General features: G+C 44.1%; 1 long non-coding RNA gene across 1 annotated transcript; it reads right to left on the bottom strand.

The window, feature by feature from the left end:
• Positions 1-1,024: 1,024 nt before the first annotated feature.
• Positions 1,025-3,447, bottom strand: LOC134485163 (uncharacterized). The gene is made up of 2 exons (XR_010063129.1): positions 2,809-3,447; positions 1,025-1,496 (listed from the first exon to the last, which is right to left on the bottom strand). It is a non-coding gene; the product is annotated as an uncharacterized LOC134485163 (long non-coding RNA).
• Positions 3,448-7,242: the final 3,795 nt, after the last annotated feature.

The raw sequence follows: 7,242 nt of genomic DNA, 5'->3' as shown, positions 1-7,242 counted from the left end.
TCCCCTCCCCATCCTCCCCCAATTACTGCCCTCTCCCCAACAAGCCCTTTCACTGGGGGTTCAGTGTTAGCAGGACCAAAGGCTTCCCCTTACACTGGTGCCCTTACTAGGCTATTCATTGCTACCTATTAGGTCAGAGTCCAGGGTCAGTCCATGTATAGTCTTTAGGTAGTGGCTTGGTCCCTGGAAGCTCTGGTTGGTTGGCATTGTTGTACATATGGGGTCTCGAGCCCCTTCAGTTCTTTCAGTCCTTTCTCTGACTCCTTCAACAGGGGTCCTGTTCTCAGTTCAGTGGTTTGAGCAGCAAATATTATTAACCTCTGAGTCATCTCTCCTGCTCCTAGGAGACCTGTTACAGCCTAGAGTGCAGTCAGTCTGTGCTAAGCATCATAGGTGCCTTGAAGTGCATGGCTTTCACAGTTGAAGTCTGTGTTCTCTGTGCGTCGGATTCAGTTTGTTTAAGTCTCTGTATCCTTAGTCTCTTCCTCCACTATTCAATCAGTGACTGAGAGGACAAGATGCTGAAGCGTTTTTTTGTATTAGCGGGATGCTTTTTAAAGTTCTACAAGTTTTTATTCTATTTCTTGAAGTTTTGTTATTAATTGTGTGCATTTGGGTTTGATATATCCTCAATTAATTGACTGCTTTATTACTGAAGGACATCTCGTTCTCTTTTAATATTTCTTACTCTAAATTATTTGTTCTTGGCTTGTACAGACAACTGAGTATGCTTTTTCACTTTTTCCTTGAATCTGTATTTTACACGTTCACTATCAAGTATATTTTTATGCATTTCTCTACCAGCCAAATTGAAAACTATGGCCGTAGGTCCTATATCCTGTTTGACATGTGGCATGCCGTTTTTGTTCACAATACTGTAATGCACACATTTCGGTGCCTGTCGCTTTATCCTATCCCCTTTGCATTTGTGGATTAGTGAAGGATAAATGCATAAGTAAGAAGTAAGATTGATTCGGTCCCCAGCTCCGAAAAAAAGAACCAAAAAAAAAAAAAAAAAAAGAAGTAAGATTGAAACAGGAGACTTTATGCCACACTTCTAAAGACTAGAAGATCCGTGGAGAGATTCCAAAGGGAGGAAGATGGAAAAACCCTGTGTTACGTTCTCCCCCTTTCAGAGTGTGTGTCTGTAGAGTGACAGCACTGGACATGTTCTGCGTCGGAAAAAGGGGCAGTGGGGATGTAGTACACTCGTCACCGAGCAGAAAGGAGCTAAAACCCATTGCTGTGCTATTCAATCCTTGCAGAAGAAGGCATTCCTAGCAGCCTTAAGACTTCTCCCCAACTGAGATGCCCACGGCATTCACCCAAAGGGCCAAAGTCATTCAGGAAGTGTGTCTGAGAGTCTCAGTGTGCCCAAGACCTCCACCCCTCCCACACCTCAACCACTGGCTCTGTGGTGACCCAGCAAGAGAAGAGAGCAGCTCTTAGCAGTGGGGAGTTGCTAGGAAGTACGCTGTGATGTCCCAGGCCGAAGGCTGTGAAAAGAGGTGAAATTTTACTTAAAACCCAGTCTATGGTATTTCTTTTTATTTAAACATGCATATATACGTATATATACATATATCACATATCATACTAAATACACACATGCTATCTATATCTTGTGGTGTGTGTGTGTGTGTGTGTGTGTGTGTGTGTGTGTGTGTGTGTGTGTGAAGTGGGTGGATGTTTTCATGCCTCCATGTAGTATGCACATGGAGGTTAGTGGACGACTCATTCTCTCTTATCTTTCAGGTCCCAGGGATCAAGCTCAGGTTGCCTGACAGGCTTGGCCACAAGCACCTTTACTAGCTGAGTCACCTTACAGTCCCAAAATACTGCATTCTCATAGCATTAACAGACTGAGACCAGCAGACACAAAATCTGCTGTAAGGTGTGTGCTTTCTTTGTTTTTAAAAATCACTTGGAATTGATTATCATTTGTTTAACTGATTGATTAATTTCCAAATTGTTTTCACTTCAGTTCTTTCATTCATTCATTGTGAAAAAAGTAGTTGCAGTGCTGGCTTGGTGGCTCAGTGGTTAGGAACACTGGCTGCTGGACCCATCTGTAACTCTAGTCCCGGGTGGGGCTGATAGTCTCCTCTGGCCTCTGCAGAGATCACACAGACGTATATGCAGCAAAATACGCATCCACATTAAATAAATAAATAAAATGTTATTTTAATGAAGTAATTGGCTTGACTCATCGCAATGAGCATTTTCAAGTAGAGATGTTGGGGCGAAAGTGTACAGTGTGTGACAAACAGTGACACACTGCAGCTCCCACTGTGAGATTTAAAAAAAAATTTAATTGTTTTGTTTTCTTTTATGTGGAAGGTTGCAATGATGAAGGGTGGGTATGGAGGGATGGGGAGATGCATGGGATTGGGGTTCATGGTGTGAAGTCCACAAAGAACTAATAAAACATTTTTTAAAAATGACATATTTGAGAAGAGAAGTCTAAAACCATTGACCTCTATTTCACCATCATTAGTTTGAAAGAAGAGCTCTTTGTAACTTATGCATATAAAGTGAGAAAGATAATATAAATCAAGACAAGGCCATCGAGACATAAAACTGGAAAGTAATACAGGAAATAAAAAAGTACACAAAGGGTTGTTTACATCCTGCCCCCGCACACCCTTCCGTATAGCTAGAAGAAAAATATTAACTCAAGTCCTCTATCCTGCTTGGCAGTATATACAGGCTATATCCTATATCCTGTAATAGGCAGTGTGAGAAACTTTTTGCTACCATGGCACCTAATACAGTGCACACATAGTAAAAGTGAATAACTTTAAGTACCTGTGATTACTCTCTTTGATTACTAGCATTGGAAGTCAGAAGTCTAAAACGCATTTCACTGGGCTCAAATCAAGATGTCACAGTCGTGTTCCTCTGGGTGGATCTAGGAAAGACTGTTGTTTTCCTTTCCTGGCAGGGGGTATCCTCTTCTCTTACCCTTGTTATCTCTTTCCCTCTTGTACCTGGCAGCAGGGCTTGACCGGCTGCCATGCTGCTCTCTCTCCAGTCCTGCCTCTCCTGCTTCCTTCTGGATTTCAGGACTCTTCGTGTTCACGTTGTCCTCCGCTGGCTAACTGGAGATACACTCTTTAACTTAAGGTCAGATGATCATCAAGTTTATGTGCATCTGGACTGCCATGCCTTCCGGCCATGTACATATTGTGTCCCCAGCATCTGGAAGTCAGAATACAAAGATCTATTATGGATTGGATGTAAAACTTCTCATAGGCTCAAAGGTTTGAACACTTTGTGGCCAGATGGTGACACTGTCTTAAGAGATTGTGGAACCTTTGGGGGCATAAGACCATGCTGGTAGACACGGTCCACTAGGGATTGGCCTTGAAGGCCAGAACTTGGCCCCTGATTCTGGTCCCAAGTTTTGAGTTCCCTCTCTGATGTCACTGTATAACCATCTGCAAGCTCCCATGTCCATGGACTAAGCCAGTCCACCTGACGTGCTTTCTCTTCCACAAAGGGTCTGTGCTCTAAACCAGAAAAAACAAATCTTTCCTCCCACAAACTGTTCCTGTCAGTTTTTGTCTCTACTATGAGGAAAGTAGGGGAAACATTGGCAGGGCATTACTCTATGTGGCACTGATAATAGGAGCTAAACCTGCGCTGACAATAGCAATGCAAGCCCAGGCTTCACAGGCCTGGGGCATGCGATTTGAATGTGAACTGGTCTGGCAGGCTCAATTGTTTGAACACTTGTACTCCAGGCAGTGCTGTTTAGCAAGATTGTAGAACCTTTGTTAGATAGCCTTCAGCGGAGGAAGTGGAGCAGGCCTTTCCCTTCCGGTGTCACAGTCTGGCCTCATTTCCTGTCTATTCTTTGCTTGCTGATTGCAGTTGCTGTGTGACTCGCTGGCTCACACGCATACAACCATGCCTTCCCCAGGCTGAAGTTACAAGACACACAGCATCATTGGGGTATTTCTTTTGTGTCTAATCAAAGCCATGGAAATTGCCAGTACTGTTGTATATGAGTTTCAAGAGCCAGGAATCAGAACTCCTCAAGTTAGGCAGGAAAAACCTGTTTGTATTGGGTAAGGAGACCCAGTAATTAAAGTTTTGGGGAAAAGGTATAGAGAGCCATGAGACCCCCAGGCAGAGGAACCCTAGTGAAGGCAGGGTTCTGTGTGGATGAATCTGGTACATAGTAATTCATGGGCTTTGATGACCTGGACTTTATGTTTCTGTTTCATAGGAAGGAAACCTGCTGACCAGGGCCTTTGTTGCTCATGAGAACATTACTTATTAAGCCACTGGCCAGATGGAGAGGGGGATTTCCATGATTTGAGTATGAGGAAGGGACATTAACAGTTGCCACTGCTGGCGACAGTTCTTGATAAACTAACATCTCTTTGAAATGAGTCTCAGAAAATCCCACCAGTTGGCGTCTGATCTCCTCTTGGGGGATGTGTATGTTTGGAACTACACACAGAGGTGGGAGGCTGGGGAGTAGTCTAGGAACACAGACTAAGATCTGGAGGCCGAAGGTGTCTTTCGAAACCTTTTGGTGTGTGTTTTGCTGCAGTGTCAAATTGCCACCAATTCATTTGGTTACCAACTCTAGACCCTTGTCTAAGGTAGCAGCTTCACTTCTTTGTTTTTTCTGTTCTTTTGAGAGACATGGGACAGAGACATGCATGGGAGAGAAAGAAGAGGTGGCTTCCAGCTGTCTTACCATCTATACCTGAGACCTTGGGCAAGCCACCCTTCTCACATTTAGTTTTCTGACCTGTCAGATGGGCTGGTGTGATGTGGGAGTGGTCCTTAGGGACTGGTGGATGCTGAGGGTTTGAATTTACAGTGCAAGACTCAGCCATCAGTCTTACTGTTTCTTTGAACTTGTTCTTCACTTGACATGTACTGCTTTAGGTCTGTTCCTCACTTTGGACTGGCAGCAGTTGCATGGGCAATGCCCTAAAATATGTGCCACGGGCCATCATTCTATTTTACCTCCATTCAAACAACAAGCACATACCTACTGTGCAAAGTAAGCCACTCCCATACGCCCGATCTTTGTGTTAGATGGGAAGGAAGTGAAATCCTGCCTTGTTGAGTCCTAGGGTCCTGACAATACCTGAAGTGGAAGGACTTTTAGTTCAATAACTTCTCTTATTAAGAAGCAAATAAAAGCCTGAAGAGATGAACTGATTAGCTCTAGATTGTGTAGCCAAATGGAGGACCTCAGAACTGGGGCTGAAATCCATCTTTCAAACTTCTAGCCCAGTTCTGCCATAGTCTTCCATTAACTTCAACCTTCTGTTAGCCAATTCAAATACAAAACTGATAATGAGCCCTAAATGATTTTCTCCTTGAGCTCAAAGAATTTTTAATTGGAAAAGGATGTGCCCAAATTTGTCATGAGAAACAATTAACACAGCCTCCTGGACTTGCTGGGCCATAGCCATTGTTCCAGCAAAGGCATTGGATAATGAGAGGAAACATGGAGACAAGGATGGAGAGCAGGCGACCGTTCCTGGTTCTCAAAGCCTTTTGTGTCCATTTAGCTGGGACTTGTTGCCAAACAACAACCCTGGACTAGCCAGGAAGAGCCCAGGTGATACCAGCTACCTAGCCCAACTCTTTAGAGCTGCATTTGCCAGCAGGAAGCCCCACCATTTTGTTGCCAAGCAAGATAAATAGGCCTCAGTTGAGCTCTGACTGTGGCTTTGGGGACACAGGTTCCATCCACTCTGTGCATGGATGCCACTTTGTCTTCAAACCAGACAATCCATACCCAGCCCCTTGAAGCTGCAAACCAAGAGACTGTTGTCACACCTGCAGACAGGAGATTGACTGTGATCCATGCCTTCCCAGCTCATGTTGCTTTACCCTCCACTCCATTCAGGTTTCTAAAAGCTCCCAATGTTTAACATAGTCTTAGCCTTCTGTCTCACGGAGTTGATCCTTCAACAGCCAGATTAACTTGGTCCAGCTCTTGGTTCTCCTGCGATGTAACAGTCCACTACTGGTCTCTCCCACTCCAGTTACTTTGTTACTTTAGTTGAAAATTCAGTTCTCATTGGTTCCAGCACCCAGGAACCTCCTATTCTTCCTCCAGGAAGGGATCACTGTGGCCTGTTCCTTTGGCTTTCCCTGTTCCCCTGGTCTGAGACACTGTGTCTGTCTGGGACCCACTCAGTCCTCTTCCAGCTGCTGCTGCTGCTGCCACCTCCTCATTCCCACTCTGGGCTCTGCTTTCATGACTGAGAACTCATGTTGATTCTTTCACCATAACATCTCGCCATATCCAGGTGCTGTAGGTCTCTTGAGCTGTTACTGACCAGATGAGTTCTCAGCCCCTTTACCGCCTGGCTTCTGCTGACTCCCAAGGGGAAGATATTTAGAAACGACCAGTGCGTTCCTCCAGAGTAGTGCTAGCTGAGTGGTTTGAATCTCTTGCACACTCTAGAATTTGGAGTTAACTGTAGATCGCAGAGGTTGAGCACAGCTTGGAAGTAAGACCTAACACTTTTCCATTTGTGGATCTCTGGCTGACTTATCAGAGTTACTTTATTAAAAAACAAAAAAACAAAAACAAAAACAAAAACCATCATCCCCAGGCCAACTCCTCAGATCAACTAAATTAAGATCTTAGAGAGACATTAGATTATTAGGTGTAACGAAACTAAATAACTTCTGACTAGATCCGTCTATAACAATGATTTCTTTAATCATTCCCATCTAGGGGACCCTGGAGATTCCAGAAGTCATCAGCTTAGCAAGGAAACATTGCTTTTGTATGTCCATCTCAAGAAAATGCCAGTAAGTGTCTTATAGAAGACGCTACTACGTGAATATGTATAAGATGTAATTACACAGATAGCTCTGATGAGTAAGGGACAGTAGTTGACTGAAACACCTAGACTGGCTATAACTCAAAAGCAGGGACACATATTTTATTCTTGCCTCAGGAACTGGAGAGGATGTGGGGACAGCTTGCAGCAGGCCTGACCTTGTCAGTGTGGACCTGTCAACACTGGCAGGAAGTCTGTTCTGAACACTGTGAGAAGTGAGAGTGTGGTAAAGAAAAACTAGGTCACTGTCCTGATGTCCAAAAGGGAACACAACACTGTGTGTGAAAGTGAACACTGCAGTAAGTGCCTATCAAATGAAGCAGAGCTTCATTTGCACATTGCAGTGTGCAAAGCCACTAAGAAAGATACCTGGAGATCAATATAAGTATATTTGGCTTCCTGAAATACA

This window comes from Rattus norvegicus, chromosome 1, assembly GCF_036323735.1.
Source record: "Rattus norvegicus strain BN/NHsdMcwi chromosome 1, GRCr8, whole genome shotgun sequence".
Lineage (NCBI taxonomy): Eukaryota > Metazoa > Chordata > Mammalia > Rodentia > Muridae > Rattus > Rattus norvegicus.
The sequence above is the reverse complement of the archived record's forward strand: the minus strand, read 5'-3'. Positions and strand labels throughout refer to the sequence as shown.